General features: G+C 37.4%; 1 protein-coding gene across 1 annotated transcript in view; it reads right to left on the bottom strand.

The window, feature by feature from the left end:
• Positions 1-12,977, bottom strand: part of spred1 (sprouty related EVH1 domain containing 1) — an 85,620-nt gene that overhangs the window by 7,918 nt on the left and 64,725 nt on the right. The gene's annotated exons all lie outside the window — the stretch shown is intronic.

Consider the following 12,977-nt stretch of genomic DNA (forward strand, 5'->3'; position numbering starts at 1 on the left):
TTGGGTTGTTTTAAGAGTCAATAAGAATCATTCCGAATGTACTAGCTATTTAAAGAATTGTTGAAAAATATAATGATTTGTGCAATGCATTGTTTGCACTTCATTTTTCTTCTAATATTAATAACGTGACATTTCTGTAGCTGACAAAGTGAACATTCACATAGATTCTTTTTGATAACAAACTCTCTGCCATAGAATCCAAGAAACCACTCGGCATTGGTGGACTAAAATAGCATCTACAAGAAGTCTATTAAAAACACAATTGAACATTAAAGCTCTTCTCATAGGGTGAAGCTTGTCCTTATTAATTACAAGCATCCACCACCACAAAGTTTACTAAATATCAACTGGAAATAGGAACCCTTTAGGTTCCCTTTCCCCTCTGCCCAAAGCTTTGGAACGGAGATGCTAATGTTCACGTGATGGTCAATTTTCACATGTGCCATTGCTTGCTTGGCAGCGCAAATAAACACAAACCCAATTGTTTTGCGTGCTGGTCCTACATATATTTTCCAGGTTCAGTCAAATTAAAATTTTGCAGGCAAGCTTCCTGCATCAATGAGCCTCTCCTTCAATTGTCAAGAATCACCTGCAACCGATTAATAGCAACTTTTCGTACGTTTTGGGGATAAGAGCTGCATTCATTTTGTCACATCTACATGGAGTGCTCATTCCAGTTAGTGGGCAATCAGATATGCTGATGGACCTACTAATGTGACAGAGGGGAGAAGTGGAGAACAGTACCAATCTTTCAATCTGTAAAGTTCCATTATATACTATTTATTATGGTGTCAATCTTCTGTATGAATATATCTTTGAATACTTTTACCTAAATGCATATAGCTTAATTTGTAGTTACATCTTATTTACCTGCAATGTATAAACACACCCAACATTTTTCAACCACAGTCGCATTTGCACGATTCTCAATGTACCTCTCAAGGTAGGTTCATGGCTGGGAACTTATAGGTGCCAAGTACAGGCTGCTGGCTTCCCCTTTAGGAAAGGACGAGCAAAGTGAATTACATGAATGTTGCTGGGTTACGTAAGTGTTTTGGAAATGTTCAATACAAAATTTCATGCCAGCGACTGGGTGGTAGTGGAGGGTTGTTTTTCAGACTGGAGGCCTGTGACCAGTGGAGTGTCACAAGGATCGGTGCTGGGTCCTCTACTTTTTGTCATTTATATAAATGATTTGGATGTGAGCATAAGAGGTAGAGTTAGTAAGTTTGCAGATGACACCAAAATTGGAGGTGTAGTGGACAGCAAAGAAGGTTACCCTCAGATTACAACAGGATCTTGATCAAATGGGCCAATGGGCTGAGAAGTGGCAGATGGAATTTAATTTAGATAAATGCGAGGTGCTGCATTTTGAGAAAGCAAATCTTAGCAGGCTTTATACACTTAATGGTAAAGTCCTAGGGAGTGTTGCTGAACAAAGAGACCTTTGAGTGCGGGTTCATAGCTCCTTGAAAGTGGAGTCGCAGGTAGACAGGATAGTGAAGAAGGCGTTTGGTATGCTTTCCTTTATTGAGTATTGAGTACAGGAGTTGGGAGGTCATGTTGCGGCTGTACAGGACATCCGGTAGGCCACTGTTGGAATATGGCATGCAATTCTGGTGTCCTTTCTATCGAAAAGATGTTGTGAAACTTGAAAGGGTTCAGAAAAGATTTACAAGGAAATTGCCAGAGTTGGAGGATTTGAGCTATAGGTAGAGGCTGAACAGGCTGGGGCTGTTTTCCCTGGAGCGTCAGAGGCTGAGGGGTGACCTTATAGAGGTTTACAAAATTATGAGGGGCATGGATAGGATAACTTGACAAAGTCTTTTCCCGGGGGGTGGGGAGTCCAGAACTATAGCGCACACGTTTAGGGTGAGAGGGGAATGATATAAAAGGGACCTAAGGGGAAACTTTTTCACACAGAGGATGGTACATGTATTGAATGAGCTGCCAGAGGAAGTGGTGGAGGCTGGCACAATTGTAACATTTAAAAGGCATTTGGATGGGTATATGCATAGGAAGGGTTTGGAGGGATATGGGCCAGGTGCTGGCAGGTGGGACTAGATTGGGTTGGGATATCTGGTTGGCATGGACGGGTTGGACCGAAGGGTCTGTTTCTGTGCTGTACATCTCTATGACTCTGTGACACACTTCATAGCTGCACCCTTTGTAAATGTTAAATCAAAGCATTAACATGGGCGAATTAGCTGAGGATAGGACAGTAGTGATGGTGGGAATAGGAACTAGTTACTGATGAATTATTTTTTGTAACAGTGAGACATTGATATTACACTATTTTTGACAGCAGAATAAACAATAAAACACTAACAGCTAGGAATAGATTAGAACTATTAACCTTACTACTTACTGCAAAAAGGCTTGTCAGGAAAAATAGTTGAGGGTGGGGTTTATATAAAAGCTAGATGTGACCAAAATGAGGGCATATTGCTGATGCTTTTCATCTTGCACTCATCAGCACAAACATAGGAATACCAAATTTCATCTGATCACAACCACTGACACTACAGGAGAAAAGGGTACGTATTGTTTAGCAAGTCAACTCTGATTGACCGAGGCACTGCCATACAAAAAGCATCACTGACCTATAATACTCACAGGTACCTTAAATAAGATGCAAGACTTAAATATGCTTCTTATGCGTGAACAGTACAGATTGTTGTATGTGAATGTATGTTGTTTCGAGCAAGTGTAAATACTTGGGGAAGTCTACAGTTTCCTGCTATTTTTTCCATGGCAACTTTTTGGCCAATCAGAAATGATGAAGTAGTCTTTCCTCCTGCAATGATTGTTTGGTATCTGGCATTGCTGTGTCAATTCAGATGAATATAAGATAAAAGCTTGGGATTGAGGGCATGTATGATTTCTCCATATTCCATTCATTTCTGAGATTGACATACGTGGGACTTAAGAAGTTTTAAATTGGTATTTTAAGTTTGTAGCTTGGTAATGCATTTCAAATCTCTTTGGCTTTTTTGTTGCTCCAAATATATTCCTAAGGTCAATATTATCTGTTCCTAAGAACGTAGTAACATACGAATTAGGAGTGGGAATAGGCAATTCTGCCCTTCAAGCTCACTTCACCATTTAACATGGTAGTAGCTGATGATATCCTGTCTCAACTCCACTTTCCTGATCTGATTGAGGTATATAAAATTCTAAAGGGGTTGATAAGGTGGATGCTGAACAGGTGTTTCCCCTTGTAGGACACCCGTACAAGAGGTTATAGATACAGAGTAAGAGGAGATAGGTTCAGAACTGACATGAGGAGAAACTACTTTCTCAGAGGATTGTGAATCTGTGGAACTAACTGCCCCAGAGTGCAGAGGATGTGGAATAAATCAACGGATTAAAGAAATAAATACTTATGTTTCTGATGAAAAGCAAGATAAAGGGCTATGTGGAGCAGGCAGGAGAGTGGAGTTGAAACCAGGATGAGATCAGCCATGAATTGCCTACTGTCACCCCTAATTCCTATGTTTCTATCTGTTACTCCTATATGCTCAAACCTTGCTTCCCTAACCCCTCTCCCACTCACTTCTGTACAACATCAATATAGTTAATAGCACACAAGCAAAGGAATTTAAAGAAAATAAGTCTTTATCCCTGCCTTCTGCCCCCACCCCATTCAAATCTGCCCTCATCCATCTTCACAAGTAAACTCATGCTTGACCACTCTGTCCTTGCAAATTTGCACCCCATCTCCAATCCCTGGATATACTCCAAATATTCTTGCACATGTTGCTGCCTTTCAAAGTCATGGCCATCTTTCCACCAATCAAGTTTCAATCCTCAAAATCACAAATTACATCCTATGCAGTGTGACTTGATAACCCACCCCTTTTTATCCTCCTTGACCTGTCTTCAGTCTTTGACAACATTATCGTCCTGAAATTGCAATTTCTCCATTCTCAAACAGGGTGGCACCCTGCCAGATTGTATGTATGCACTCATAGCCATAGAATTGTGTGAGATGGCTTTGTTTTTCAATTTGACAATGCTTCCTATTTAAAAGTAATCTTTTATCTTCAATTTCCCGTGTGGTGTTACCCTTCCTTCAGTGCATGTTTGCTGTGTTCCCCTAATTCTGTTGTTTCGCAATTCCTACTTTATTGATTTGCGATTGACAGCTGCACCTTCAGTTTCCTAGGCCCAAGATCTGGAATTTCCTCCCTTGCCATTTCTGCCTCTGTCCCAGCCTTTAGTATAGCCAAATTTGGTATGGTAATGTCCTTGTAACAAGCTTTGGAATGTTTTACAATGCTGAAGACATTAAATAAATGCAAATTATGCTTGTTGACATTTTATGGCAGCTATTATACATACCATGTGCCACTATAGTTATTCCTCACTCTATAAGAAGGGTAGAATGGAAAAGCACCAAAGCAGACAGACAAGATTCAAATAATAAAATCCTAAAGGCTTGTTTTTACATCTGCTCAGAAAAACAAAAGATGGCATTTACAGGGTTTTGAAATGGCTTTACTTCACTAGTTGCACTCTCCAAAGTCAGCTCTGATGATAAGCTGTGAACCTAAAACATTAACTCGATTTTAGTCAGTCCACTGACCTGCTGAGTATTTCCAGAAGTTTCTGTACTCATTTCAGACTTCTAACATCCATAGCATTTTGCTTTGCTTTTTCACTCCATTTAGTTCAGACTCTTAAAACAATTTCTTTCTGCCACGTGTTTGAGGGCAAGGGCTCCAAGTTGACTTAATCGAAATTCAGCCCTCCAAACCATCAATCACAGCTGCTTACCTGAGGCAACACCGACCCCTCTGATGCGCAGTCAGAAAGCTCATGGGCATTTGCTCTAGCTAAGCTCCTCACTGTTTCAATGGATTAAAGCAACACCTGGATCTTCAAACATCGCAAAGACTTATCTTAGATTACACACAACATGAAAAACTAATTCTAGACAAAAATCATTCCTTTGGATAGTTAATGAAATACTTCAACAAGTCTAAGGTGACTACCAGATTGTAGGCTTATTATTAAGGAAAGTGTGTTCATTTTCCAAAACAAAATCAGCTCAGGGAAGATTAATTTGACATAATTTGCTATTTACAAAAATAACCAGGCACATGATGAGATAAAGTTCTATTTATCCTGTCAATCTCTTTTAAAATCCAAATCAACCTGGAAATTTGCTAATTTAAATCTTCTTCCTCTTCCCCTTCCCGATTCAAGTTACCCTGGCTGAGGATGGAAGTGTTTTGACTTAATAAAACATTCATCAATGAAGCTTCTCATAAAAACAGTTGCATCACAACAAAGGCAGCTTTAAGTTAAAATTTAGACTTTGTGTTCAAAATACATTTGTTTTTAAAAATGGGTTTAAGCTTAAAAGAAGCTGTAATTAGAATAATAAATATTCATAAATCAACTCTCCAGAAATAACCCTGGAGTTTTAATGAAATGGTCTTTGGCATTAACATGCAATCACTTCAGGGACTTTACATCATATTGGTAACTGAAGAAATAGTTTAAACAACACAAGTTTACAACTTAGTATTTAGTGTATTTTCACACTCATTCTGATCCATTTTGTTAGAAACATTTTCATACAAGCATTTTTGTATCGTGTCACTTATTGCCTTAGTGAGGGGCCCATTTCCTGTTGTTTACCAAATTAAAGACAACTTTGCAAATTTGCAATTCATTTAAACTAGCAAACTGGAATTGCAAAAGGCATTCACACATTGAAGCCAGCTTAGACATAAACAATGGACATTTTTAAAAAGCAGCTGAGCGCTTAAAAACTGCAGCCACCACCCACATTCTGTGACTATATTACTTTGCTCTGACAAAGGTTGGTGAGTTCTGTCTGTAAAAAGCAACCCATGGCAGCTTTTATGTAAAACGGAAATCTGGTTTTCTCCCAGCTGCTGTTATAGTAATTACTGTCCTGTGGTTGCTAAGAGATGTTTCCTATGATATTTTTTCCTTCAAAGTACTAAAATGGATGATGGGTAAAGTAATAAAATTGATTCCAGCTGCAAAATGTTGGGACAAAAAAAAACAGCTGCAAGGAAAATGGGATCCAGACTCAGTTTCCCTTCTTCAAAGTCTGAGACCTTCCTTTTCCCCTTTCTACAGACCTGAGTTCAAGAAGAAAATCATTAACAGCTTTAAAAAAAATGCTCCGCTCTTATAATAGCTCCTAACACAACTTAGTAATAAGAAAGATTAGTGGAATACACTTCCCTTTGGATTCTTACACTCTTATATTTTACATGTTATGAAACAAGTTAACTATTGTGTGAAATGTAAAACAGAGTGTTACTTCAACATTAGCAGGTTGATTAGGAAGTAGGCACAAGTATATGCCACCTTCAAATTAACTAATTTAACATATAATATTTAAACAATTTGTTAAGAGTACTTTCAATTACTTGAAACAGTTAATAATGGGCAGTTTCAAGAAAACTGCAATGTTTGCTTATCTAGAATAACATTAATTGATGAATTGGTTATTAGTAGTTAAACCTTTGACTTTATACTTTGATATAAAAAAAGGATATAGGGACTAAGAGCTTAAAGTGGGTCTATGCCAGTAAGCTAAACATGCTCAGTTCAGGAAAAAAATATTCCCAAGATATTCATTTGAGTGCTAAATTTAACTTTTATTCAACTAGCATGGCTGAAGATGCACAAAATATGACAAGATTAAAGGTTGAGGTTTCTTCAATTTTGTGCTTAGTCTTCCTTTCCAATTTGCAATTTACTAGTTTTTCCCACAAATACCAAATTAGAGTGAAGTTGCAACTATGCGAAGAAAGGTTACAATGTGCCTGAGTTATGGCGCAATCTGCATGATGTTAAATTACAGCCCGGGGCTTCTACTTTGGAGGCAAACAGCAATCTGAGTGCAAATTATACTGCTTACTTTTTAAGAATTATTTTAGCCCTGAGGTTTCTAATGGAACTCATTTACATATCAATATATGTAAAATCTGCCACCACAATAGTGAGCATTTTAGAATTTGTTTTTAAAAAACAACTTTTTAAAAATAAAATGAAAATTCAAGAATGGCAATTTGGTACTACTTGGCTAATGCAGCTGAAAATGGGTTCATTGTTAAAATGGGCATTTAAAATCAATATCCGGACTCATTGTTTAAACCAATTTCAAAATAACTGAAAATGACTTAAATATACAGAAAATAAAATTACTTAGGCCGATGTACTGTGGTCAGTTTCACAGTTCAAACGTAAAATATTACACTCAAAAACTTTCAAAGTTGTCTATTAGTTCCCTTTCATCTTAAGCCTTCAAGATTTCATAAGTGAAAACTTGCAATGGTCATTAAATTAATTGGGATTGGGTCCATCTTCTAGTTTGAATTTTTAAAACAAAAAAAATCCTGAAAATCCATTTGGCACCAGATGCAAATCACACTTGATTTCACGCGACCACCTGCACTTGCTTGGCCGATTTTTGCATGAATTGTACCAAAAATGGGTGACTTCGCATACTTCAGTATCCACCATCCATAAATTCCAGGATCATTTCAACTGACCCAGAAAGAAAAAGAAAGCAGAAACAATTTCATCTTTAATCCAGAAAGCTTTACACATCACCAAAGCTAATGATCATTTTGAAAGAAAATCATACCTGAACTAGGAATCTAATCTTCGGTCTCAGATCTAAATGCACACTATGTTGTGTTTTAATAGGGGCTCAACAGCAATCTACTAATACAAAAGAATTTTGACTGCTGGAATCTCAAAAACTTCACCATCGTTGCATACAATGTGACACAATAGGATGGATCTATTTGCAAATTAATCAATAATATCCATTTTACGCTGGCAAATTGACAAAGTGGGTTTACTGACAGCAGAGAGAGGTTTCATTGTATTCTACATCTTTAATATTATCTGTTACTCTTCGGCAGCAGTTTGTGAACTCCTAAAGCAGGATTTATTAAGCGCCACAAATCTAACTGCACTAGTTAAGCTGAATTCACAAAATCATCACTGCTAACAGTCAACAGTTAACAGATGAGATTAGAAAACCGACAGTTGTATCTCATCACGATCATAAACCATGCACATCCGTTTTCGCTGAATGTATAAAGCATTTGTAACCAGTTGAATTAATTATTTGTCGCTTGCAAAACACAAACAAAATGGAAAAGCAGTGGGTGTGGTGGGTCGAAGTAGCCCTGATGATAAAGGATGGCCAAAAGCCAGTAGCGAGGAAGAATCTTGGCTCAGAAGATCAGGAAGCAGAAACAGTATGAGTTAAGCAAGGAGTAGAAAACATTAGTCAGAGTAGTTAATAGATCTCCTACAGCAACAACAAATATCTATAGTAGCATGCTTAATTTTGAAAAAAAAAAGTCCCAAGCCTCACAGGAGCATTATAAAACAAAATATGTCACTGAGCCACATTTGAACCCTAGCAGTCGCTATACTTATGGGCTGAGTATTAATCAAGAAATAAAGAGAAGAATGACACTATGGGGACCTTTAACTTTAACTTTCACATGGACTAGAAAAGGGAAATTGGTCAAAGGTAGTTTTGAGGTTTAGTTCATTTAATGACAGTTTCCTAGATCTATGTATCAGGGAACTAAGCATGGAATGGGATGTTTTAGATTCAAAAACAGAAACTGCTGGAAAATCTCTGCAGGTCTGGCAGCATCTGTGGAGAGAAATCAGAGTTAACATTTCTGGTCCAGTGACCCTTCCTCACAATGGATGTTTACACAGGATGTTTTAGATCTCATCTTGTGCAATGAGACAGACTGAATTAGTTTTCCCATAGTAAGGGATCCTCTGGAAAGGGTGATCATATTATGATTAATTTTAGATCAACTTTGAGTGTGCCATATTGAAGTCCAAAGTTATGGTCTTAAATAAAGCTAGCTACTTAGGTATGGTGGTGTGGAGGTGAGATGGCCTAATGGACTGAGAAATCAGATTAAAAAATGCAGTGGTAGGTAAGCAATGAAAAACATTTTTAAAAAATTCAACATTCTCACTGATTGACAATCCTTTAAGAAACAAAACTTACATGAGAAAATTTCTCTACCCATGGCTAACTTAACAAGTTACAAATTGCATTAGGTTAAAAGAGGTTTATAATAATTTCAATTAGCAAGGCTGAGAACTAGTTGAAAGTTTTAGAAACTAGCAAAGGATGATCAAAAATGGTAAGGAATGAGAATATGAATAAATTAATAAAAGATACAAAAACAAATAGAAGACCTTCTAGAAAGAACAATAAAAGTAAACATGATCTCTCAAAGACTGAGACAAGACAAATAAGAAATAAACAAGGAACACAAAAATGACAAAAGACTTTGAACACATATTTTGCATGTGTTTTCACAATAGCGGTCACAAAAACATACCAGAAATAGTGGGAACCACAGGTAGTAGTAAAATCAAAGCACATTTGCACAGAAAAATCGCTGGAGATCTTACTGAAGTTAAAAACCAACAAATGTTTCGGACCCAAACCCAGATCTGAAGACTCATATTGGAATTAAAGTGTTACCACTGTTTCTTTTTCCAGGATGTTCCCAGATCTGCTGAGTTTCCTCTATAAAATGATTGGTTTTTATTTCACATTTCTCATGCCCACAATATTTTCCAATTACATTGGAACTGACATTTGACAGCTAAGGCACATCTCAGGTAACTTCCAATACAGTGACCACAATGAATCTTCCAAAATTCCCCACATTCTGGAAGGTTCTTAGTGGATTGCAAGTCAGCAAGTATAACCTTGCTATTCAAGAGGGGGAGTAAGAAAACAAGGAACTATAAGTCAGTTAACCTGACATTACAAGTCAAGAAAATGCAGCAATCTACTATGAAGAAAGTGATAACAGGACTCTTTGAAAATCAAGATAAGAATAAGCATGGTCAATATGGTTTTGAGAAAGGTTAATCTGTTTTAACTGGCTTATATGTGTTTTCTTGAGGATATAAAAAAAGGTAGATAAAGGGAAAGCAGTAGATGTAGCACACACAAATTTTAATAAGTTAATCATGAAAGCAACACATGAATGCTTGTTACACAAGGTAGGTGTTAATGGGGTTAGAAAGGATAGAGGGTTGCTTGAAGGATGAAACACAGTCAGAATAATAGTATAATGCTGTTTGTCAGGGGACCATAATAAGATGACATAAGGATCAGTGCTGTGGCTTTAGCTATTTACAATCCATATTACTGACTCGATAAAAGGGCTGAGTATAATGTATCCACATTTGCTGACAATACATAGATAGATGAGAAAATATAGTAAGAGAAGGATGCAGAATTTGTAAAGGGATTTTGGACTGATCAAGTGAGTGGATAAAATTGCGGAGGGAATATAATTGAAGAAATGTGTTTACTTTGGTAGGAAGGTTACAAGAATTAAATAATGAGAAATTAATAAATACTGTGTTCAGAAGAATTTGCAGGTCATTCTACAAGAATCACAATGTTAATATAAAAGGTAGTGCAAGAAATTGGGAAGACAGATAGCATGTCGGGTTTTTGTTGCAGATGGGCTTGAATAGAAGATTAAGAAAACTTTAATGCAATTGTGTAGATCTTTGATGAGCTCACTTCTAGGGTATTGTGCACAGTAAGCATGAAAGAGCATACTTATCTTAGGCAGGGTTCAATGAAGATTCAGTGCATTGATTCCTCAGATTAATGAGTTGTCCTACGAGAAAAGATTGAGCAGTACAGGCCTAAACTCTCCCAACATTTTGAAGAATGAGGGATGATCTCACTGGAACAGAAGTTTGGGAGGATAGAATACAGAGTCTGTGTCCAACGGATGCAGAGTACAGAAAAACAGGTCATCATCTCAGGTTAATGGGATTTTAGGACTTTTAGTCCATTTAGGACTAAAACATGGAGAGATTTCTTCACTCAGAGAAATGTGAACTTTGGACATTCTCTACCAAAGTTGTGACTAGATATTTTGGACTCTAATGGAATCAAGGGATGTGCGAATATGGCAGGACACTGAAGATGAGATAGATTATGTAAGTCATGGCCTTACTGAATATGTAGGTTCAAGAGTCAGTTTTTGCTCCTGTTCCTTATGTTTCAAATCCCTTATGGCTAAGTACATGGATGAAAACATTACAAATTTTTACTCTATGGGAACTAAAATGGACATCAAATGCAAACTAGCTTAAACTTTAAAACTATTTCACTGGTCTTACATCTCTCCACATTTCAGCTGAAGTGGAGTCTTCTAATGATCTATTAATCTATTTATATCACTGCAGAAATGATGACTCAAGCTGAGTAATTTGAATACAGGGAATTTATTAAGCAAAAGATTGTGCCTGGCTAGGTTACAAAATTTCCAATGTAATGCCCTTAATGTAGAAAAAATGCCCAAAATCTTTTTGATGAATTGAAAAAAATGGACAAGAGAAATGCTGCGATGGTGTGTTTTAAGGACAACTTAAAGGAATAAAAAGAGTTAGTGATTCGCCATAGGCCTTGTAGGTTATTACACATGGAATAAAAAGAGATGGAGTACCTTTGGTAAGCCTAGTGAGAGTCTTTCCCGGTCATGATAGTAGCACAGATGGAGTATAAATTTTTGACTCATCATTTTTAATACCCGGGACCTTTCATGGACTAAAATGGTTTGGAAAAAGGAAAACTTAAGATGGCCATCATGAGTACCTGATCCAGTTCAGCCAAGCTTGTGATTTGCTTAAGTATATAATTCTGATATTTTAAGTCAGTTGTTGCTTGACATCCAGAAGCAAAGTAACTCCACGCTGAGTTAACAGTCTGCCTTGACCTTTCAAGTTGCTGGTTGTAAAAAGGCCTATCCTTCATTTGTCACTAGGTCAAGCTCACCAGGGAGATGGTGTTGGGCACTGTCCTCTGGCTAGGTGCAGCTCAGATAAACTGATTTTTAATACCTCTGATTATAAATTTACAAGTTTTGATAAATTCAATTATTCTCCTCTCCTGTCTTCCTTAATTTCTTGAGTGGTGCTTGTGTGCATGAATGGAGTAGTGAAGCAACTTCCCTGTGTTTTGAATATTTTATCGACGCGCAATAATAAATCAGATACATTTGATTTAATCAAAAGGAATATATTACATAAAACCTTGCTGTTTCAGGTTTAAGAGGGGGAGAGCAATCATAATTGAGATGCACCCACATTCAACTTTCATCCATGAAACACTAGTTAAACTTGACTTATAGAGTGAACTTCTTAGAGGATTGGTAAAAGTGAGTACAGTCCCAAGACTGCTGACAGACAGGATCGAAATATAGTTGAGAAACATTTTGAATGGCAGCAAGATAGTTCTCTCATTCAGGAATTAATAGGTGAGAGACCCAGAATTAGAACTTAGGTGATATAAGTAGATAAATAGTGGGCAGCACGGTGGCACAGCGCCAGAAACCCGGGTTCAATTCCTGTCTCAGGTGACTGTGTGGAGTTTGCACATTCTCCCCGTGTCTGCGTGGGTTTCCTCCAGGTGCTCTGGTTTCCTCCCACAGTCCAAAAATGTGCAGATTGGGGGAATTGGCCACGCTAAATTGCCTGTAGTGTTAGGTGAAGGGGTAAATGTAGGGGAATGGGTCTGGGTGGGTTGCGCTTCGGCGGGTCGGTGTGGACTTGTTGGGCTGAAGGGCCGGTTTCCACACTGTAAGTAATCTGTAAAATGGCACTGAGAAATTAAGTGGTACAAAGTGGCAGCCATCCACTGGATTTGACAATGTGCATCCTAGGAATTTGGAAGAGGGAGCTGCAGAGATAGTGGATTTTACAGTATTAATTAACTTATAGAATAGCTCTCAAAGGTTGGCAGGTAACCTCGTTATTTAAGAACTGTACAAGTATGAAAATGGAAAATATCAGCCATATGATCTAAGAGTAATGGCAGGCAAAATGTTAAAAACTATTAGGAATCTTGTGTTTGAAAGTGACATATTTAATTAGAGATGATGAGGAATTTTGAA

This window comes from Chiloscyllium plagiosum, unplaced genomic scaffold (genome assembly GCF_037043375.1).
Source record: "Chiloscyllium plagiosum isolate Xiang-an unplaced genomic scaffold, Cpla_swu_hap1 HiC_scaffold_8, whole genome shotgun sequence".
In the NCBI taxonomy this organism is placed as follows: domain Eukaryota; kingdom Metazoa; phylum Chordata; class Chondrichthyes; order Orectolobiformes; family Hemiscylliidae; genus Chiloscyllium; species Chiloscyllium plagiosum.